At 35.3% G+C, this 25,336-nt stretch overlaps 1 protein-coding gene across 3 annotated transcripts in view; it reads left to right on the top strand.

Annotated features, from left to right (window-relative positions):
* The window catches only part of LOC120532856 (hyaluronan and proteoglycan link protein 1-like), a 107,147-nt gene that overhangs the window by 62,292 nt on the left and 19,519 nt on the right, over window positions 1-25,336 (top strand). The gene's annotated exons all lie outside the window — the stretch shown is intronic.

The raw sequence follows: 25,336 nt of genomic DNA, 5'->3' as shown, positions 1-25,336 counted from the left end.
TATGAAGAGATGTAATTAATCATAGCTTTTTATAGACATTTTCCACGATAATGAGCCATTCTTATTCCATAGAGTTAGATCATCTATTTGACAATATGTTCACTATTTTTTGGATTTAGATACAGAGTGAATTAAGTGAAAAATACTTATTAAGATTGGCAATTGTAGTTACAGTACATTGATAGCTAGATGGGGGAAATTACTATATAAAGTGTTTAGAATCAGCACCATAATGCAACTAGCAATGGGCAGTATCGGCATGGGAGGTAGCAGTTGGAAATAACAAGTTAAAAGAATACTCTATTCAAAAATTATGTTACTTACCCCATGTGATGGCAGAGAAAAAAATATTAATATCATGTTTTTGTGCTGAATGGCGCTAACAAAGTTTAACTTTCAATGGAAGTAGATGTTCACCGATGCTGGAAAACGGCAAGCAGTGTCAAAATGTCCTAGAAAAAAAATTCAAAGTACTCTTATCACATAATACACATCAAATCATCCAGTTCTATACTTAAAACATGCAATATACATGCATTTCTTTGCTAAAATACTGTTAAATCAAATCATCTGCTAAAAAGAATGTTGCCCATAACCCAGCACCCTTTCACACAGAGTTGTGCTTTTGAATTGAAGACAGGACTCTTGACCAGTGTATCGGGGGAGAGGCGAGTCTTCAATTCAAAAGTGCTACCTTGTTCAAAAAGGGTTTTATTGCCCCAGGAATGACAAATAGCGACTTTTCTGTAGCTTGCAAATGTACCATGATGTTAAATTAGGGATTTTTGTAAATATCTTAAGCATCATCCGAACAAAGGAGCAATAATTTGTTACCAAGCTATTATATTATTTGTACCTGGCGCTTCACTATTAATAATAACATATGAAGAGTGCTTCTTAAATTAACTTTTTCAATTCACATTAACATTCATGTACACATTGCCTACAATAAAATATGATTTATCATCTAATGACTGACCATATGATTAAATTCAATACTCTTACTTGATAAATTTGGTGTAAAATTTATATACAGCCTTTTTATGTGTTCAGACATACCCTCAAAAGAAAGATCTTTTACAAAACGATCTTTTTTAGTGTTTTTACAATTGTGATTAATATTTGGAGTGTACTCTTTACATAATGTAGGTTTATACTTACTGTGGTAGAATTGGTCAAACAAACTATAATTAAAATCAACTTTAATTTAGACATTTATCTAGATAGAAATTCTGTTTCCCTGGTTCCACTTTATAGTTGTATATCATTTTATTTATGAGCTGTAAACAAATACAAAATGAATAATATGCATAGTTTGTACAAGTAAATTACAAATTAAAGTAAATATTTGACTAAGTGAGGGATGCATATAATTTTGGAAAAAGATACTTCTATACAGATATGATCATTGAAGCAGTTAAGCTTTTAGCATCCTATAAAGTGTGGTTTAAAATTTCTGTCAGGCCTCATTATGGAAGCTACTATTCTTCAAAGAAGAAATCTTACTGGTTTAGACAGAGGGCCTTTTGTTGTTTCATAATACTGAAGCCAATTGCTTAGAAAACAGAGGGTATGTCTCCATTAGCTTAAATAAAAGTCAAACCCCTTGACAGTGATGATTTAATTCAATAGGCAAAGAAACACAAGCAAGCAACTCAAGATCTTTTGACTGCACTATGAAACAAAGGTGGGAGCAAGAACTTCTTAAGAACAGTTTATAGAGAACTTTATTGAAAGAGATACTATGTTTGGATAGTGATTTTTAAACTTATATCTTCAAATGAGGACAATGGCAGAAACCATGGCTGCAGGTAAATGGGCAAAGAGCACTAAATTATGTGGTCGAATTAGGCTTTCTTACCTGTGTTGAGTACATTTGTGGTGCACACCGAAGGAAGTCAGCAGTCCTGCTGCTTTGTTATGGCAACTGTCTTATGGTGTATGGTCCATTTTCCTGACACATTTTTGGTCAATTAATTCCCGCAGCGGGGGACAGTAAATGCCAATAAACACAAAGCGTCTCTGGATGATTTAACTTACTCTGTGGTGAAACATTTCTTATTTTTTTTTTAATTTTTATTAATTTTATTACAATCCATACAAAGCAATCAAGTTTTTACAAAAAGAAAAATTGAGTTAAGAATAGATCGATCCCCACCCCTGAGAGAGAGAGCAAGCCGAACGGCGTTAAATTTAAGGCTTGTAAACATACCTAAATTAATAAATTTTCTGTGCTTTATGAGCTTATTTTAAAATATTACTGATTAGATCTTGCCATGTTTATACGGATCCTCTAACTGAGTATTTCATTTTTTCCAACTTCAAATAATATAACACATCGGTTTCCCACTGACTTAAAAGAGAAGAGTTTGGGTTCTTCCAGTTTATCAGAATAAGTCTGCGTGCCAACAGTGTAGTGAATGCCATCACAATTTGTTTGTCCTTCTCCACTTTAAACCCCTCTGGAAGAACCCCAAACACAGCTGTTAATGGGTTAGGAGGGATTGTGAGTCCAAGGCTGTCTGAGAGGTAATTAAAAATGTTTGTCCAGAATAATGTTAATTTGGTGCAGGCCCAGAACATGTGACCTGTTGAGGCTGGGGCTTGGTTGCAGCGTTCGCAGGTTGGATCATGCCCTGGAAACATTTTGGAGAGTTTTAGTCGAGACATATGTGCTCGATATATAATTTTAAGTTGTATAATTGTATGCTTTGCGCATATGGAGCTCGAGTGAATTCTCTGCATTGCTACTTTCCACTCCTTTTCTAATATATTAATTGAGAGATCTTTTTTGTGGTGAAACATTTCTGTTCTGACTGTAGCAGAATTACACAGGATGACAGTGGCCCAATTTGTAGGACATGCGTGGTCAGTGAAAGGTTTGAAGTCCACGACAGTGATGTAAACCTGTCTCATTCACTAAATCTCAGCTTACACACAAGATATTTTATAGTGGTGTCCGAGGTACAATTTTACATCACCATCACCAAAACAGTAAATGATTTAATTTCTCATTGAAGACGGATGTTAATCTCTTTGTTACAGTTCCTGTGACATGCAGATTTATAAGACTATTTAATCAATGATGCAATTGTTCTATCAATACTTATATTGACTTTACCTATTCTCCTCAGACACCACAATGCCTGCTAATTATCATTTGGCCATTTTGTTTATCCAATTAAATTTCAAATCCAGACCTAAATTATTTAAAAGAAAATATTTTTCTGAGTATTTATTTGTCATGTCATTTCACTCTGATCTCAAGCATTATGCTAATCACTTAAAGTGATTGGTTCTTTTAAGAAGCAAATTCTCAAAATTGGTTTCAAGCACAAAACAAGTCTGCTAGTAACATGACTGAGCTGGCTAGTAAAGGCTTCTTAGTAAAAAGTATCCAGCTAACACCTTAGCACAAAGTCTAACCACTTCTGAAGACAAATCCTTCTGTCAGGGAGAGCCATTATATGCCACTAGGTAAGTCACTGGTACTGTGTGTCTGTTTAGATGTACAGAGACGAGGATAGTTAGCAAGGCTTAAGTGAAGACTATTACAGATTATTAGCTACCAACTAAAACAAGCAGAAACAGCAATTATAGCACGAGTCACATATGGATTGGAACTAAACAGTTTCATTAAAGGCATAGAGCAAAACCAATTCAGAAGTGCTAACTATGCACACAATGTGACCAGTGTATGTGTATACTATTTTAAAGAAAATATTGTCACTATGCTACAATAAAAGGATACATGATTGAGGGGATATTATACCAACCAATGTTTTTAGACAAAAAAAGTCTCTGGTAGCTTCTTAGTACTTCCTGAAGGAATGAAGCTGCTGAATAAACACTGAAACAAGTGGAATGGATGGAAAGCATTAGTCCTGCTGACTATCACCCTCTTCTCTATCTGTCACTGATGAGTCAAGGATCATCCCTATAATGTGATAGCATCATAGACCAGAGAATTCTTTTTCAATTACACCATACTGTAGAGTGCAAAATGTACGACATCATGAAAGTTAATGCGTTAGAGATAATCTAACTTATGTACTGTACACAGTTTACTCCCGTTTCCCTTACATAAGGGGTTATACTGTTAGAAAAAAGTGAAAGGAAAAACATTGGAAAATGACATCCATTAGACATTTAGGAACTCCAGAAAAAAAGATGTGCAGTGTAACATTTTATATTCACCTTATATCCTATTCATACTGCATAACCATTCCTGTCTCATTCTTGTGCTCAAGAGTCCCAGGATATTCCTCTAGTAAAAAACCTGATGCATTCTGACCCAACTCTTACTAAAGAAGAAGCATACATTTTAATGTATTCTGCAGGTTGTGTTATATGTGTCACTAGTGGTATTACTGTCACTTATTAAGTGACTGGGGTATAAAGCACACAGCAGTTGGAGTAGTAGTCACAGAGTATGGCAAAATTCTTACTTGCACGTTCAACAAACATGCAACACATCCTCATTCTCTGGCACCATGACAAGCTTCATTTTTTCTCTATCATATTAAGAAAGTTTTCTGTCATGTCCATGTTATTCAGCCTTGACCACTCCTTTCCACATCGCTTGCCCAATCATTATTCCTACTTCGCACATCCTCTTTCTGTACCACCCCGTGACACTCTCAGTGCTGCTAACTCGACCTTCAATGCAGTTGATTATAATGGCAAGGCAGAAAAGCAAATTATCTATTCAAGAACATTGAATTTTACATTGTAATAAAATAAGATCGGCATGAGCTGATAATGAATGTTGCAAAAAAAGAAAATGGACAAAAAAAGAGCTGCATATAATAAAAATCAAGAACAAGAAAATCGTCCAAAAAATGAAAAAGAGAAAAATATCCCGAACAATATACAAACAGAAACTGAAAAAAGCAACGTTTATAGAATGTAAGTTAGAGGATAAAGCATTTCATAATATTGTTTTTGATGAGATGTTAATGTAATTTAATTTTTATTTACTTTTTATTATTCATTTGTATTTAAAATAGACAGTTGTAGTGAAAAACTCAAGTAACTGATTTTCTAGCTATAATAACTAAGGACCAAACCATCTTCCTCTTGCACCCCACATACGCTTTTATATACCATAGCTTTAAATAAAATCATTTTCTCTAACGAAGGATAGCAGGCACCTGCCCCCGGGGGTTGGTGAGCGAAGTGAGCAGGGGGCAGAGACCACTAGTATTGAATAAAAACCAAAAACTAGGATACCTGATATTCTATTATGCTCCCAGTTCATGTAATTTAGTGGAACAATCTCTGATTAATAAATGTGTTTTTGGTCTAAATTTTTGTTTTCTGGAGTTTAAGTTACTGTATATTATCCCTTTGACGTGGCTTTTAAAATATAAAGCAGTTGTGAAATGAATAGACCTTGACACCAAAAGGAGGTATGAGGCAGCCAACCGTATACTTGAAGGCTGCAGATACAAAGATTTGGTAACACAGAAGTATAGAGGTTGAGTCCAACAATAGAACTGAGTACAAATGAAAGATGACTGGCTTTTAAAAGAAACTGGCAGAAGTGACATCATCTGGGTCCGGAACTAGAAGTGACATGGTTGGAATCAGGCAGAATTTCCAGAAATGTTTACTACGCCCTACAAGGCCTGGCATGGTATGGCATGGAATTGCCCTACTTTGGTCCTTCTTGCTGCCTCCCATGCGCACATGTGTGACACAGTGTAAAGAACAGTGACACAGCATATCAAGAAGAGCAAAAAACTTTCTTTATAGTGGTACTATATATGAATTTTCAATTAATTGATAGTCATGATTGTCAGTGACATCAGTTCATGAAAGATTTTCTTCTCTTTCAAACAAGCAATTGTAGTTGCTAACATGGCAGTGAGACATGTTCGTCATTAGCTTTGTGGACAGAGTTTAAGGATCTAACAATATTTTCTCAGGCTGGCTATTCTATTTCTTAGAAGTATAAAATCACAACTTCTTTGAAAAATGCAAAGGTAAGCAGGCACCATCCTGTACCATGTTGAATGCACACAGCATTTACAACAGAGTCAAATGTTACTGTAAATGCAATTTCCTTTATGGCTTAGTTATGAAGTACATGGATCTACTAGTTCACACAAAAAAGCATACTGACAAGAATTCTTTTAGTTGGCTGAAGGAATAGCTAACAAAATGAAATTACACACACAACAGTGCATGTAACATTATCATGGTAAATTCTTATTAGTCAAAATCTGAGTCTCATATATGCTAGTAGTGCAAACCCTCCAGCTAGCAATAAACAATACTCTTACACAGGCAGATATAAATAATTCTTCTCATGCATCTCAGCTTATCATCCACTTTCATAATACTGTGGGAAAGTAAAAGAACACGACAACGGTAAATATATTAGTGTAATATATAATACACATGGCATTGAATTTACATTAGTTAAAAATCTAATTAGATTGACTGGATAAGGTTTAGTGCACCTGAGTAAAACAAAACACATTCAAGCATGAGCTTGCACTTTTGATCATTGAAGATCTGCTGCCCGTGTTAAATACTCTGAGCTAAACTGTAATTGGTTTGAGAGGCAACACTGATGACTCTGTCTCCAAAGCTTCACTCAAAGCCACATTTCTAGCCAAAAGTTTTCCGTTCAAAACACTGTAGTCACTCAGGCATTACATGGCAACAGAAAAGCACTGAAACAACTTGGAGAGTGGTGAGTAAACTCATTTTATCCTTGACCTGAGCATCATTAGCCCAGTACAGAGAGAAAATTACTGACCACCTTTAAATTTGAAATCTCAGACTAAACAAATCATCATTTTCATTGATATTTTGATTACCCAAAAAAACTCTGAAAACTATCTCTCATCACCTACCTTACCATCTTCATATATACCGTTGTCATCTGTGAGCTTTCGTCTTAGGGAATGATAAATGTATCCTACTCTCAAATTGAGCCTCTGGGGTGGGTACTGATATAACAAAGTAAAGTACCAAAAGATGGCAACCCTATCCATATTACTACCCAGCCGAGAAGGTGTTCCCAATTGCTTGTTTAACCCTATTTACATTCAAACAGCCACCATCTCTTTGGAATATCTATGTATGTCATGCTCATTTTTGTAAACAAGAATTTAAGCATTTAAGTTGTACTGCATGTCGGTTTTTGATTATGCTTTAGACCGTTTTAAGTTTTGAACCAAACTAGTTGATTCCTTCTTTTCATCACTTTTATTGTAAGCTTTATATTTTGAGTTATATTTAGTTAAGCATGTAATTTCTTTATTAAATGCAGTTGTGCTTCACTCTGAAACATTGTACATTAGTACAAGCTTTCTTATGAAAATATAACTAAATTGATAACATTTTTAATTGTAAAAGATGTTTATTTGCTACTGGTTTATATTATAATCCATCTAATAGTGGTGGATAACCACGAATGGACAAGAAGCTGCCAGTAAAGCCAGAGATGAAAGCTATTTCAGTCTCCAAAACCCACAGTGCTGCCAGCTATCAGTGTTTACAAACATACTGAGGCAGACTTAGAAATATCAGGAGCTTAGCTGTGACCAACAAAAGCTGCTAGGAGCAAAACAAAGGAGAAACTGGAGGGGAAGGTGCTGGGTTCAATTTGTACAATAGACAAATACAACTACTTAAGAGTACATGCATTTATTTTTATACTTTCTTGTTAATAATGAATGAATATAATGGCACTGCATACCCATAAACAGACATAAAACAAGTAGTGGACCAAATGCAGTTAGAACAAACTGATGTTTGAAGTGACATAGAAGAGCATGGCAGGCATAGCCAACAACAGTCTGTGAAGTAGAACCACACAGTGCAAGTAGAAACACAGGTACTGCTTTTTTAATTGTTAAATTCCATTCGTTAAACATGGAAATTCAAAATTATGTTTATTTGAAAAGTTAATAAAAAAAACCTGAAAAAAAAATACAAAATGAAAAAGTAAGCTGTCACCTACATATTAATAGAATTTGTGTGTCATTTACATTCTTACTTCATGCTGTGTTAAGATAGTAAACATTATGATATAAAATCAGTAAAAAAAATTCTGAACATTGTAATATCAACTGTTCTCAGGCTAGACAAGTTCTGAAATGGTCTTTGGCTACTATGCAGTGCCCAAAGTCTCATGATCAACTGCAACATCTAATAAAAACAGCTCTCCATCATTAGCCTGTGAGACTCCACGGTCCCAGGTCAACATTGTATTTAAGGAACATGGCCTGGATATTCACCCTGAACTTTTATGCAGCATGTATATTTTCAGTTTTTCCACATGTGTTTTTCCTAAAGATACTCTAGTTTCTTCCATATCTCAAAGAAGTGCATTATATGTCATTTGACCACTCCAAATTGGTGTGGTGGGTGTGATGAAGAGTGTATTCTGTACTGGACTGCTGCCCCATATGATTTGTCCAAGCCATGTACATGTTACTGGCATAGGCTTCATCCTCTAACTGCCATGATTTGGATTAGGCAGGAATTGGTAGATGACTTCACCCTCCAGTCATCTAGGTGGCAATTAGTAAATTAAATTCCTACCTATAATTATACATTCTTTAAGCAGTTGTCTCATTTTGGCTATTTTATTTTAGGCTGGCACACTAATGCTTTGATGTAATTACATTAAATCCATTGTTAAAAATTGATTCAGCACAAAAGAAAGTACGAAGAGGTGTTAGGGCATGATTTGATTTACTTAAAATATTGTATGTTGGGATATTTGCTAGCACTGAGCATTAATAAGTTGTATCATGAGATAATCATGACTACTGTTTACAATTTATAATGATTTGCAACTCTAAATATATAAAACAGAGGATGTTTACATTTTAGAAAGCAAACTCTTTTCAGTAGGATATTAATAACATAAAATTGTATAGCCAGTAAATTAAGGAAAAGCCCCTCTTACTTCATCACAATAATCAGAATATAAACAACACAGTTATGTTTCCTTAGGACACATATCAGAAAATAAATTAATATGAGATCTAAGAAAGAAAGCATTTCTCTGTAATAAACTCAAATTAACATGTACCATTAAATTGAACAGGAAGCACAAATAAAACAGAAATAGCGTCATTTGTGGCAGATAACTAAGATCAGAGACTGAAACCAGCTAGTCTGGTTCTAGGCATTATTCTAAAATAAATAATAAGAAGGAATTACTTGTATATAAGCAACATCAAATGATGCGCATAATACCTGATTGTGATAGGTTCTGGCTGGAAATGTAAGGGAACAAATGTATTTTGCAAGCAGGAGAGATTATCATTTTTTTTCATTTAGGTGATGGCAAAAGAAAAATAGATGGTTTAATCATTGTGCAGAATTCTTCATATAGCTTTTTTGTACATTATTAGATATGAATGAGAATAAATGTCAAGTAATGAAACATGAGTCAAAAACAGATTGTTTTACTAAAATACTTTATTTGGTTGTTGGTTGAGCACTGTCGGCTCAGGTTGGCTACAGCTGCCATGTTCCTCTTGAATCTAAGGTTGTCGATAGTCATAAACAGAGATGAGCCACTGCAATGCGGAGCCTTATATACAAGAATAATGTGCAAAAGCGTACTGTGTTTTTATTAAAACAATGTCAAATGTCAAACAGGGACTTAAAACCCTAAAGTGTAAAACATGCAGATCTCTTTAAATAATTATGAATAATCCAATTTTTAAAAAAATGTGCTTTATGTGCAGGATAAAAACATTTAATGATTAAAATCCACATAGAAAACCATCTAAGGGGGCGATCACAAGCCAATTCATTATGGCTGTCTCTCTGTCTCATCCTGACATTTGTTCGCACCTAACAGAGATGCTGACAATTACAACCCCATTCTTCTGACTCCTATCCCATCTGCCTCTACTGGCATCTGGGTGGATGCACAGAGCTGGACCTCCATCATCTCTCATACTCATCAAGCACTTTTCCAATTCCTGTGAGGTTCATTCAAAAGTCCCCCGCTAAGGTGCCATTGGTCAGCAGGGGAACCCCTCAGAGTGTAATTTCTTCACTCCCTCACAGGGTTCTTACCACACTGGCCCATCACATCCATGCTTGCTTGCTTATCCTCCCACTCTTACCTCAATTTCCTGTCCAAAACATCTCTTCCCCCAGTCAATTCTGACCTGTTGGAAAACAATGGAACAATTGGTACCAATTGTGCACTCATGTGCAAGTGCTATTAACCCCAATCACTCTATTAGAGGCCTTACAAGAACACACGCCCACAAAGTCTGAGCCACACCCATCCATCCATCCATTTTCAAACCCGCTGAATCCGAACACAGGGTCACGGGGGTCTGCTGGAGCCAATCCCAGCCAACACAGGGCACAAGGCAGGAACCAATCCCAGGCAGGGTGCCAACCCACCGCAGGACACACACAAACACACCAAGCACACACTAGGGCCAATTTAGAATCACCAATCCACCTAACTTGCATGTCTTGCAAGCAAACCCGGGTCTCCTAACTGCGAGGCCACAGCGCTACCACTGCGCCACCGTGCCGCTGAGCCACACCCATTTTTGTTTTGTTTTTTTAAAACAAAATCAGCCTGCAAGTACAACCTTTAACATGTATCACCACAACTTTGAATTAGTTAATATTTGCATGCTTTTGTGTCTACAGAATTCTGTTATAGTTCACGCACAGATGCATACCACACTGCCACGTAACCTGTGGCCACAAAATGGCACTATTCATATAAAAACCATATACAACAATAAAACAATCTAAACAAGAAATAGACCATAAACATCATAAATTAAATAATAATAATATATTCTTGACTGTGACATTACTGAAATAACACTAAAAGGCATTAACAAATAGGAATTAAAAATAAATTCCCATAAAGACAAAAACAAATATTAAAACATCAATTAACCACTCATTCCTAGAACACCCATTTTCACTGTCTTCTCTGATATTTGCCAACATAATTTCTTCTTATACTTTGAATTTTACAAATTAAACTGAAACTTACTTGAAGTCAGTGTTTAGAGTACAATTTCTGACTACACTTCGCTGAAGGCAAGGACTGAAATCAATCAGTTGCCAAAAAGTCAACAAAGCTTTGCTGATGCCTTTCTTGTTGGTGTGGCTTCCAGCGATGGAGCTGGAATCAAACAAGCTGGCAACATTCTGAGTCAGTTTCTGCAAAGATAGTAGAAATCAAACAGGGTCAGGCTTAACTTTGTTTTGCCTTGCTTCTGGCATTAGGTGGAAAACAGCAAATGTTGTACCAAATGGCACATGAGATGAACAGGTAGTTATAAACTGGTGTAATTTTATCCATTTAAATTAATCTTGAAGTATTTGGTTCAAATGTCTGTTATACAGTGCCTTCAACAAATGATTTTCAAAAAAATTAAAATTCTGTTAAATTATTTTATTTGACAGCATTTTTAATTACACTTGAGATTTCTATTTGCCAAAACATTAATATGAACATAAAATTTTTATTTCCTGCCAACTTTGCTGTCGTGTTGTAATTCATCAGGCTAATATGTTTTTGCCATCAGATATCCTGAAAATGAAATACATTAACTTAATATGAATACTAAAGTTCTAATAACCATAAAGAAAACATGTTTCAATAACCATAAACTGTCTTTTTGATAGCAACCCCAGTCAGGAGACCCTGTGCCTATATATCTAAACTCCATGATTTAAGTAACAGAAACGTTGTTATAAATGTACCAATTATGTTTTATAATTGCCTTCAGCGTAATCTCTCTGGGAGTTTATAGACTCTTGCCAACACTACTGCCATGCTTGAAAGCTCCCATGGAAGTCGTTCTATTAAAGGTCATTTAACTCATTGATCTTGGCTCACTAAATCTCTTCTGCTAATGCAAAATGAGTTCCAGCACTGAAGTCAAGACGTAACAAGTCAGATTAGAAAAGTAGTAGTATTTTCTAGCCCAGCGAAGTGTCTCATAGAGAGAATGAAAACGCTAATGCTTTGCCATGAAGAAGATTCCAATTTGTCATTGAAAGCTCACCTCATTCAATGATTTCCATGAAAGATTTTTCATCAGTCTCCAACTTTACCAAATCCTGACAACTTTATGTACTGCCAAGTCAATCAATCAATCAATCAATCAATCATTACTTATTTCGTAAAAAAAAAAAAAAAGACGTGTTTACCCGTAGTATAAATCAGTGGTCCCCAACCTTTCTATATTCAAGAACCATTTCCCACCTAGATACAAGTTGTAGAAACACCAGCCTATACATAATATTGGAATACCTTAAATATTTAATTGATTTTATTCATTAGACAAGATGGCCTGTATTAAATAACAAGTTGTTAATTAGTTGCCAGATAATCATGAAATTGAAAAGTAACAGTAATGAAAAATAACATGCAAATTATTGGTTACATACATACTGATTACATATTAGTTGAATACTATATAATCATACAATACAACAAGATTGTTCAATTTTTAAATCTGAGACCCCTATTAAGAAAATCAGTACCATACTGAAACCCAGGAACCCGATTATTGCCATAATGACAACAGTGCCCTTCACGGACAAATAATAATTGCCATATAATAAAAACAGTGTATGTTTTCTTTCATTTAAGCATATTCCTCACACTAATTTTACTATAACAGAAATGAAGAAAGCAAACATATTGTTAATAAAACAATAATTATCATACAAAACAAGGAATAGATTCCTGAGGTATGTGACCATCGGTGTGAATGCTTAGTCTAAGCTTTGGTAAATCTGAGAAAAATCAATTCTTTATAGTGAATGTGTCTCAAGGTAGTGCTCATTTTTTAAAGGACGGCATGAATAGCTTAGTCACTTGACTCATTGCACCAGGTAAGGAATAATTTACTTTGTCTTAAATACCATTTTTTTTTAAATAATGTGTTTTAAAGGATCTCCACCATTAATGGAGTTCATAAATAGTTGAATATTTCAGTTTTCATTTAACAGTTCAATAAACTGCATTAAAAAGTTGAGTGGAGCAGCTAAATTATTACTAAAAAGTTTGTGTTAGCTATTTGTATTTTATACAATGCAATTGCCTATCTAGAAAAATATTTATTTTCAGGGAATGTAAAATGTTCTTCCTGCCTGGTGATGCTATAGCCTGTTTCTGGGATGCTCGGGTAGGCCCTTTAACTCTATAGTGTTCTAGGGATACCATTGTTCATGTGTTCACATGTGCTGCCTGAACTTTTCTGTTCCACACTGGGGCTTCTGTACAGTACAACTTAGCACTTTTATCACTGAATAAAAATTACGCATTTTTTTTGGTTGCATCTTTGAGTTTTGATGTTAATGTAAAGATATCTTTTAATGTTGTCTGTTCGTGCTATTGTTCATGCTATGCCGCTACTATACATTTTTACTGTTTCATTTTGTTTGAGTTTTTTTTTTATGCCATTTTGTCAGTGACATTTTCTTGTTACTGGTGTTGATAGCCAAATGCATTGTAAAACACAGTGTCTTTCCCTCACTTGATGTTTATTGGAGGCCATCTCCTTTCTTGGCTACCCTCCAACATTTTCCAATCTTCCATGGCTCCAACAACCTTCCTTTCTTGCACATTCACATTGCTGTCTTCACTTACATTTCCCTATGCTGTGAGCTGATCCAAGCCAGGATCCCTCCCAAGATGAACAATGGCCAAGTAGTCAGATTAGTGTATTTAAGAAGCAAAGTCAGTCTTGTAAGGTCTGCTTTTTAAGTGTTTGAACCTTTCTCTTTTTCTATCTCATTCTCACTCTTTCACTCACTCACAAACCCTCTGTATAGCTTCTCAGGATGGTTCTGCCCTTTCATCTCTCCCAGCTTCTTGTTGCCCATGAGAATTTTCAGGTCAAGAATGCCACTGTTCAAATGTAAGGCAAGAACTAACCACAGACAGAAATACTTTAAACAATATGATGACTTTTGATAGTATAGAAAAGACTCATGCATACCCACACTCACTCACAAAAAGACATTTTAGAGTCATCATTCAAACTAAAATGCATTGTATTTGGAGGAATCTGGAGCGTCTTCAGTTATATATTCCGATTTAAATTAGTAATTAATTTACCAAGAATGTTTTATCTCCTCAGTTTTCTCTTTGGGTTTTGTATTTGTATACAATAGGTCATATTGCTTTCAATTTCAAAGGTGGAGATATTTTAACTGTGTATGCTTGTATCCAATGGCACACAATAAAGAGTTCTGTCTTTTATGCATCATTAAATACTTGTTTTGCAAAGGAAATTTTGCATAACATCAATACAAACTGGTGAAAACTAGAAAACAGTTTTGCAAAGAGAGTCATTACAGAGACCTGGTTACTTCGTATGAGTAATATACATATTCCTCCTATGTGTACATCAGTTTCTCTCCAAGTATTCCATGCAGGGTAAGATCAGTTTGGGTTGTTTGTATAAATATGTGCTATTAGGTCCTAGAGTCAAATTCATACAGGTAATACTTCATTTACCTGGAACTCTGTAGTGTAATATAGTGTGGATGGATGTAACATGAAGGGAATACATTATGGCACAGCATGTGAACATGACCAAATCAATTTTTTTATTAAATTCAGATGACATGAACAACAAACGGCCCACTATTTCTTCGCCCAGCATATCCAGTCAAATACTATAAAAAGTTGAATAGTACCAATTATGGTCCACTGACGAACTTGATTTGATGTGTTACATAACCTTGGACATAATATACACTAGTGCATGTACTGTGTCAGGGAAGATTCCTGTACATAGAAAGGTTAATTTGACTCCAGCATACAAGCATAAGGATTTTCAGAGTGTCATAACCAGATTAGATTATTATACTGTGCAACAGTTGAATCGAACATCACAGCGAAAAGGTTCCTTCTCGTTATTCTTGACTACCTCTTCCCATTGTGGATGACAACGAACTGATTTATAAAGATGAGCCGAGCAACCTGAAAGCCCCCGATCCAAGCTGAAATAAGGATACATAGCATATAAATAGAATTAAGTAAATAATACCATTAGTGTCCAAAAAGGTTTTATTATTATATGTCAATGACACAGCAGAGTTGCAACAAATTGCCAAGACACAACATTTGATCTGCGACAAAATGTTTCTTTGAATAGCTTCTAACTTCAGCAATGAGGCAGATGAGTTTGAAATCCAGTAGAACACCCATGTAGCATTTTCCTAATGGATCAACGGGAAAAGTGTTAAATGTAGGAAATTGGCAACAATTTCTCAGTGTAGGCTGTGTTTACTATATACTGTATATATTATAAAGTTTCTAAACTCTTTTGGGACTGCCTCAATGGAATGATACACTGAAGAGCGTCCCAAAGCGCGATTGCCTCGTCTGTGGAAGACAGCCTATCAGTTGCATCCAGACCGTTCACATAGCTCTCGCCAGTCCTGTCACCTGTCCGTTGAGTCATGTGTTTCTGTATACAGAATACACTGTGATAACTGCACTCAAACCAATAGCAATGATCTTTAGTTCCTAGGTTATGTTTCTTGCCAGCACAAACTTAATAATACACAGATGTCCCACACTAAAGTAATGCAAAGTAGAGCTGCAACCCAAATGTTTTGGTTTGCCTCTCTCTGACAAAATTATTTTATTCATTTTGTATGTGGGGGGCACATTCAGGATAGACTAATCAGATTTTGATCAGTCACAAAATTAATGAAACCAATGAAAAAAAGAAAAAAAAATGACAGAAACTTTTAGGTGCATTGTAAAAATAACCTTATGTCAACAACAGAACCAAAGATAAGTTTAATGTGTGAAAATGCTAAATATGGGAACATTAAATCAGTGTTCCATTGTAAATATCTTTTTTCGAGAAGGGGCACATACCACCACCATTGCAGGGGGTCCACAAATTCTGTGAATATATACCGTTAATTTGAAAATGCTGAGCAGTACATAGCAGTATGGGCAGTTTTTAAAAAATCACCATGTGGTCAGGCAGAATTAAGTTTTGGTGTGATAATTCCCTTCCAAGTTTCATTTTTGCTGTGAGGTAGTATTTTCTCAATTTCTATACATCAGCTGATGAGTATGACGCTTTAAAACACTGAATATTTTTCTGTATTTTTTTTAGCAGAATCCCCATTCTGTATTATCCACGGCTTTGTCTAACTTACTCTTTTGAAGACTCTTAAAGCAGTTGTACTTCATCTTCTGTTGAGACAATTGTCTCCTCATTTTTTTCATATTTTAAATAAGTTCAAGATTTTTGCATAAAATAAACAATCCCTCTTGGCTGAAAAACCATGTGCCCAATGGAAAAAGTTTTTAGTTTAAAAAAAAAAATCTGAAAACACTAATGTGGATGAAAAACTTAAAAAGAAAACTTGTGTTTTCAAATGTATTTGTGTTGGTATAAACTCTAAGCATTATTGTTAATTAAATCCATTTTATGTATTAACCCCAAGTAAGATTTTTGAGATAGAGCATTTACATTTTTAATGTTAGAGCCTGTGGCAGGCTCTTAAAATTAAGACTTTCATCTAAATAGTTATTCATTTTGCAATCTGTGTATGTTAGTATTGTACATGTAAACCTGTACACTATAGATTATATTGCTATTGAAACTCTATTTGTATGTTTGAGTGTTTTTAACTTCATTATCTAAAATAATGTATTTATTACATATCCATATTATTTGCATTAGAGGTGCACTGTTGGATTTCCGTCTCCTTTGGCATATAACACAGAGAGTAAGTTTGGATTGGGCACACTTTAAGGCTGAGTATGGAGTTTACCGACTGATAGTTTCTTGTCATCAGAGCTGCAGTTGTCCCTTAGTGAAATATTTCACAGTTAGTTAAATGTAATGCAGGGTTTGTGCTATGAAAAATGTACTATACCACATTACTTTCATAAATACTGGAAGAATCCTGATCCACCCTGAATAACTCATCTTGAAAGTGATATTGTTTACTATCTCGAAGAGGAAAAAATCTCATTTTCTTTGTGAGAAACAGTTCTGAATTTTTTTCATAATTGAGAAGCCAGCCTGCCAGGCCTTTTTCAAATGCTTTATTTTATTCAACATGAAGAATTACTTTCGTTTAGGTTCTCTTATATTAGGTGGGGGTTGAGTGTTTTGTTTTATGGATTGTCTTAGGAACATATTAATTATTATACTTGCTGTGTTTTTCTTTTTGTATTGGGATTGTGCTTTGTTGCTGCATTTTATCCTGTAAATAAAATAATAAGTATATGTAATATAGAGTGAATACATTCTGCTACAATTCATGGCAGTAAGACACATTCCATTTTATTTTGCAAAACATTTTGTGGCCGTTGTAATTTCATTGATTCATTGTTGTAGCTTATACTTCCACTTATCCTGAGGCTACATCCCACTACTGCATTTTTATTTAAAAATGGTGTTTTTAAACAAAAATGATCTCCATCCATACCAGTGTTTTCACATTGTCCCTGTCCACACTGAAATGACCAAAAATGCATGTGATGCAGATGTTTGCCTATACTGGGCATGCGCTTCAGGTGGAAAAATTCTTGAAGAGAAGGATGGTGAAAAATGCAGAGCCCCATGACGATCAGATTCTCTTGTGTACTTTGTGCTTTTAATAATTTCAGAGTATGGACACTGACAGTGTATTCACAGCATAGAAAGAGAAAGAAGTTCTTAAAGGGCTGTGGCAAATTAACCCCATGTTCCATTAATGCGCTGATCAAAGCTGAAGTCTTCAGAATTGGCGACAGTAGTCTTGTCATTAAATAAAAACACTGCAAATGTTAAAGCAACACTTAAAAATCAGTTATACGTTCATTTGTAAGAGGATCTTGTTCCAAACAAAGTAACTCAATACTGGACATAAATAAATGTATAGATCTTCTCTTTAATACATTGTGTTTTTATGTCTCTGCTCTGTATTCTTGTAATTCTGCTACACTGTACATCCTTCCATTTCATCAAGCACCATATTAATGATTTTTTGCAAAAATCACCCCTCCTTACTGAATAGATCAAGTTTAAGTAATAAACAACTGAGGTATTTACAATCTGAATTTTACACAGTGCCAAAATGTTCACTACAGTGGGAAATGCCACGGGATAGCAGGTTGACAGCTATCTTTGCCTTTTGCATATGTATACAGCATTTAAACTGTACAGAATGCAATTTAGATGCCTACAGATAAGCCACACAACAAGTGCCATGGAAAGAAACTCTTCTATGTCTGCTGTGTTGGAATATGTTTTTCTTCAATGAAGGGTAAACTAATCAGGGAATGAGACATTATAATCAGCACAATTCAATCAGAGATGGGCCACACAATAAGTACAAACAAAACATAGCGTGATTAGGGTCTGTGTTTTGAAAAAAACTGCTCTTTTGCCCATGCACATTAAAATTCCAAGCTCAGCGTTTTCAGAAGTATTCAGCAATGGGGGGCATTTCTAGAATTTCCCATTTTTGGGGGCTCAAAATGCTGGGGAAGTGTAGACAAAAGGCAAAATGGAGACTCGTGCCTGCGTTTTTAAACAAAAACATAGTAGTGGGGATGGGGCCTAAATGCCCTTTTTATTATTGGTTGAAGGATACTGTAGCGACTGTAGATGATATTAAACAAGTAATGCTAAAAATAGTGTGTTTCAGCACTTACCTTGAACATGGGAAAGGTACTATATAAATATTATTTTTAATAATAAATTACATAGCCTTTAAAGAAATAAACAGGTAAAGGTTAATTACATTTGGCCCAAATAAAAAGGCTAATACTAAAATATTTTGGCTGTAGTGCCTTCATCAGCTGTAATGAAAGTTAAGTGACTAAAATGTTGTAATTCTGAATTTATAATTGCACAATTGAATTTTTAACTATTTTTTTTACTTTTGCTGGTGCTTGCTGACAGCTTTTCTTTGTCCTTTTAAGCATCTTTCTGAGCAAGACCAGTTATTGTTAAATATTTAAACTCCCGTTATTTTCCCAGTGCCCCCACTTACCTCACGAGGAATGTTCTTTGGCAGTCGGCAGTCCACAGAGCCTTGTATCCCATATGAACCCTTTTATTCCTGAAGTTTCTATTGTATTCCGCAAATCCACATGAAAAGGGCTCTGTTGCTTAGGAGGAGACCACAATTTTGCCATGACTTACTGGTTAAGTTTACTGGTGCCCTTCAGGGTCTGTTCCAAAGCTGACATTTGGGAAGCAGAAAAAACATGTGTTGTGTTTTATACTTCTCCAGTTTCCATTAATCTTGATCAATGAGACTGATGTTTTTGTTTGTTTATTTTTGTTAAATAATGACACTTTGAAAACATCTGCTACTTGATACAGATACTGATCTATTTCAGTAAGAACAGATGGATATTCTAAAAGAACCTAGCTAGAATAATGTATCTTTAGAGTGGAGGAGGGAATTGATCAAAACCTGTTACTAATACAGAAAAGAACAAATATGTTTTAAATTAGTTAATAGATTTCCCACAGAACAATCAAATGTGTAATTTATGCATTAGGTATTTTAATACAATAACTCCTTTAACTCTGTCAGTGGAATAAAACACAATGTGCTAATAGTGTTGAAACTATAAGATGAAAGATATTTTAGGTTTATTTCATGCAGGCTATGAGATTGTGTCCTACAATAAGCTGGTGTGCAACCCTCTTTTGCAATATGCAGTACTGAAAATTGCCAGCCATTATTTGTCTAACTGACATATCCAATCCAGAATTGTGGGACGGTGGTGTGAATTTTGGGTGCACTTTATCCACAGTTGGAATCCACCTAGTACTTGTGAATAAAAGCAGGAATCCTTATTGTGGAGAGTGGTTTATATTAATATTTTTTCAATTTACATCTCATTTTGACCAATTACATTCAAATGACTTTTCTGAAAAAGGAACACGAAATATATAATTTGAATTCTTTTACTCATTGAAACTGTATGGCTATATAGTAGAACCCCAATTATTTGCGGCCTGATTAACCAAGATTGCGAATTATCTGGGGCAAACCTGTAAGTGTAATACACTACTTTTCTTATAACTTATAAAAGCTCACAGTGAATGCCATACCGAGTGAGCAGTCATGGAGCTGGTGACTATGGGACTGTGGGTGTGCCTCACTCATCCCTCCTCAACTGCACTCATTGGCCATTATCCGTGAGTCACCAGCATTGACTCTGTACACATGTTCTACTGTTTTGATCAACTTTTATCATTTTATTTTTAACTTCAATGTGAGAAAACCTTTCATAAATGCAACTAGAACAATACATATTTATTCTTAAAACTTTTGTATATATTAGTTGTATCTACTATATATATATATAAAATCCTAAGCCTAAAAGTGCAACGATTCTGTGCAATGATTTAATGTGACATTTTTATGCCAAGTTTTTTGTCACACTTGTGATGTGATGTTGTTAGATTTTCAAATTCTTATTCCGTTTTTAAATTATAAACTAAAATATCAAGATAAGTCGTGGTTTTTATTTTTGGTTGAGTAAACTTTCTTTCACAGGAACAAACTACAGTATTTAACAAAAAAATGATGTATTCATAACGACAATATTTGTATTTAGGTGATTTAGTTAGCTGAAGGCTGAGGCACTAAAGGTACTTCGGGTTGGTTTGAGTTGGCACCAGAGGCTTTGCCCCGCTAGTATTTATAATAAATGATATACCACAAAAATAATTGTATGTATAATTCATAATTATAACACATTAAATTCACTAAGGCTTGAAAAAGGGCATAAAAGTGATACTGTAGTATATAATTTGCAAAAATCTTTTATATTTTGAATATTAATTCAAAATGTCCACAGCTATCAGTTTTATTTCAGTTTTCAGTTATGTGATGTAGCATCTGTCCACATTACCTTAAATATTGAAGACTTATATTAAAGTAGGCTCCAGAGACACTTTTAAATTTACTGTGTAGAACAGTAATAAAATTTCACAATCAATTTGTGTCATATGTTCAAGTAAAGCACAAAAGAAACAGGCAATATTTTAGTATTTTGATGGGGCTGTGTATATAGAATGGAATATCTGTTTGCTTTGCAGAAGTTTTAATTATTTTTCACTTGTTCAATTAATTTACCTATTTTCTTAAACACATTTTAGGCAGTATTTACAAATTGTCAAATCAATTAAAGCCAGTGGAAGGCTTTTAAAATCTGAAATATGCTTTAATTTTATGCTAAATTAGCATTCATACTAAACTTCAATGCTCTGTATTTCCATTGCTCTTTAACAAATCATGTTGTGCAGATCGGTGCAGTGAGGTGTGTATGCATACGTATCTTCCATTCTCTGTTGTCAGTGCTTTGTATCTTTGTTAACAAAAGACTAAGGTAAAATATAGTTTGATCAATTGTCTGTGTAAATAACAGATCAATCTTAAAAAAATCATTACATTTCTGCTAATTGTCCACCTCATTCTTCAGTGAGTAAGACATATAAGCACATTCACTTAAGTAACAGATTTTTCAAATAGCAATATTTAGCAGCATACCAGAATGAATAATTGAACATTAACAAGCTTGTTAAACATCTGGACAGGTGAGAGTAGAACAAAAATGGCTGCATTCCAGCTGTTACTTAAAAATGCTCAATCTGCAGATCACATAAAGCAATCAAGCAGAAACAAATGGGACAGCTATGTGAAAGTCAACTGAAAATCAATAAAAATTTGGTCTACTGTACATTACATTCACTCTTCAAAAGCAACAGAATTAATTCTTTGTGACCGAATTAGTAATTGAACACTGTACTTATACAGTGAGCCAAAAAGAAGTACCACATTTCAAATGTTTATTCCACAAAAACACTACAAGATAAAATAAATTTAATTACGATACAAGAAAGGGTATACAAATTGATTTTTTTTCCACTGTGTTTTAAAAACGATGTCTTCAAGGTGGTGGCCATCATTAGCGCTACACACTTTGAGAATATTTCTGAATGCTCGCATGGCTCGTTTGGCCATTTCAAGGGGAATACTGGCGATTTCATGGTGAATCCTTGAGGGCTTCAAGATTTTGAGGTTGGTGTGTGTATATCTTTGATTTGAGATGCCCCTCAAGAAGAAATCGCATGAAACGAGATCAGGAAAACATGAAGGCCACCCGACATTGCCGCGCAGGTAGATCAGCTTCCCTGGAAATATATCTCTCCGCACCGTATGAGCTGTTGCTCCATCTTGTTGAAACCAGATATCAACCACATCCATTTCTTCCAGTTGGGGTTGCAAAAAGTTCTCAAGCATTTGAATATAACGTTCTGAAGTGACCGCAACCGTTGCTCCCACCTCCTCAAAAAAGTAAGGGCCTACAATGCCAAATTCTGTAACGGTGAACCAAATTGTAACATGCTCACTGTGCAGGAGTCTCTGATGGAGTTCACAAGGGTTGGTTTCAACTAAATACTGAACGTTTTGCTTATTTATGCAACCATTCAAATGGAAATGTGCCTTGTCACTGCACATGACGATGGCATCTTGATGAATGTTCATGCACAACTCTCTGCGGCTCTCATAGTCTCTCTCAATGAGTGCACTATAATCATTTTGTATGGATGGAAATTAAGGTCCTCATGCAAAATCCTCCTCAAAGACATATTGGAAATGCCTAAGGCAGAAGCATCTTTGCATGCTGAACATCTAGGAGACTGCAAAATTGATACCCTTACAGCTTGGATGTTTTCAGGCATTTGTACAGTCTGAGGATGGCCTGGAGATTTTCTGTTCAATGTTGTACTCATCTGTCTAAATTTATCCACCCACTGAAGAATTGATTTCCGATTTGGGACGTCACCGTTAGGAGGAATGCTGAAGTCAGTTTGGAAGGCACGTTGTGTAGTGATGATGGATTTGTTGTTTTTGAAGAATGCTTCGACAGTGAAAACATGGTGCGCACCGGACCAAGGCATGTTGCCAACTGAAAACTACAAGGGATCATCTATCAAAGGACCCCCGCCTCAACCCACTCGGCTGCCTCAACCTTGTGCAATGACCTTGAGAAATGTGGTACTTCATTTTGGCTCACCCTGTAAATTTAATGACCATTGCCTTAGATACAAGTATTTAGTACCAGATAAGTTAGAACTTTGTCTTCTTGAACTCTTAAGCATAAGATGAGCAAGCATTCCTTGAGAATTTGGTCCATGCTGATATAAAGGCATCAGGCAATTTACTGCTGAGTCATTTGGCCATACATTTATACTGCAAAAATCCTGATTAGTAATGACCAAAATGATTCTTGTAAAATTGAATTTGCCAGAAAATTCAGTGTTTTGCTTCCCAAAAAACTCACCAAATAAATGTGTTTATTTTCTGCCAAGAATGCTTTTATACATTAATTCAGAATGTTTCTGCCAGTCATTTAGTGTTTAAATGAAGCTAGTGGGGAGGAAAAAAAAAAACTAAATAAATAACTAAGTTCCTGTTATGTGTAAAAATTTTGTTGGGGATTTATTATAGATGTGTGATATGTTTTTAATGGTAAGAGGATGCCCATTTTTCCAATTTTTATAATAATCTTGGTGATCACAGTTTCAAAGATGCATTGTTTACCGAAATGAAACTTATTGCTCCAGAATAACTGGACTATGCAAACTCTGTAACTGCATTATACAATTGTAGAAAAAAAACCACAGGTACACATATAAGTGTGAAACAGTATTTAAGGAGCAATATTCATTGTTTTCACCACTAAAAAAAAACTTTTAATGGGATGTAATCAGTTTTAGTGAATTTTGTGGCCTTAAAGGAATCCTCACATCATGGACAACAATAATGCTTAGGTACGGTCAACTTCCATTTAATTAGTATTAAGTAGCCTAATGTGTTTGGTAAGAAAATACAGTATTTCCCACCACAAACCTACACTGTTAATACATGTCAGGATGGATACACCAACATCTAACTCCATTATCTGCATGTTGCTGTAGAAACCAACATTGTCCAAACCAGATGATATTTTCGGTCCTACACTTTTGGTAGTCACATGTCCATGGCAACCTCATTTATCTGTTATTAGCTAAAAGGAGTAGAAACCTGGTTTAGAAGCCTGCTGTTGTAGCCCATCTGCTTCAAAGTCTGATGTATTATGCATTCAGTCATCCTTTTGCATACTCTGCAAACGTACACAATGTTACTTTTTATTCCAGTATATGTATGTGAATATGCATTGTAGCAGATGGTCAGTGCCCTTGCCTGGCTACCTCTAAAGTGGAAGAACTCAGGGGAGAGTGTGCTCAGGGCATTACCTTCCCCAGATCACTATAAATTCCAACAGAGCATCATGGGAATTGGAAATGGGTGGCTTAGCCCTGTTTGGCTCCAGGGTGCAGCAGGGACTACCACATCAGGCTCCCACCTTACATGAAAGTGCTTCCAGACCAATACTATGGGACACCAGAAGTACTCCCAGAAGTTACATAAAAGGAGCCTGCTGCCACTCCTGTGAGCGCCAGAGTCGGGAGGAAGGTGATAAAGCTTGCTGGAGAAAGGAGAAGGCAGAAGAGAGACCAAGAGAAGCTAAGGAAAGAGAGTTGCTGTATTCAGTGCTTCTTGTAACTGTGACAGAATTGTTGGATATGCTTAAGGAAGAGTTTCGCATGAAACAAAAAAAAAAACAAAACTGTGTTAAACTTGTGTTTGTATCTGTCTGTGTCTGATTTGGGGAGCTGGAGCACCCCCTGCAGGCCATTGAATTTCAACCTTTTTTTAGTTTTTGTTCTATCCCATCACTTTAGGTGATCATTACTATTCTAATAATTTATCATAAAGTAAACTAAAATAGCATATAACATACTATTTAGGATCAAGTTATTTTCATGTAACACAGTGGCAAGTCTAAAACTAGTTAATGGTTTTAAGTTTGGCAGGAGAGTGGTGTCACTAATCTGTTGGTTTATTCTTCTGAGATACGCCACTGGGTCTCCAGTTCGGCAGTTTTCAGTTTCTAACTTAATCTTTTATTCCAGAATGGAATTTCAAGATCAATTCTATTTAAATTATATTAAAAAAAAGGATGAATGAATTGATTACTTTGGCAACATTTTGCTTCATACAGTACAATACAACATGATTTAAACCTGTTGATTTTTTTTAAACAAACACTGTATATGATACAAAAACAAAAAAATAAGCATGTTTGATATGCATCAAAAGTTCTTCCTCAGCCAGCACAGCACGCCCTTCACTCTATATCTCACAAGCAAGTCTTCCAACTGCAACCACCTCTCCTGACCCCTATCCCACCTGCCTTGACCGGCATTCTAAAGGACATGCAGTCAGATGACTGACATCCGATATGCTAGTATAG

This window comes from Polypterus senegalus, chromosome 7 (assembly GCF_016835505.1).
Source record: "Polypterus senegalus isolate Bchr_013 chromosome 7, ASM1683550v1, whole genome shotgun sequence".
Classification (NCBI taxonomy): domain Eukaryota; kingdom Metazoa; phylum Chordata; class Cladistia; order Polypteriformes; family Polypteridae; genus Polypterus; species Polypterus senegalus.
Note: the sequence above shows the minus strand (reverse complement) of the source record. Positions and strands in the feature narration are given on the sequence as shown.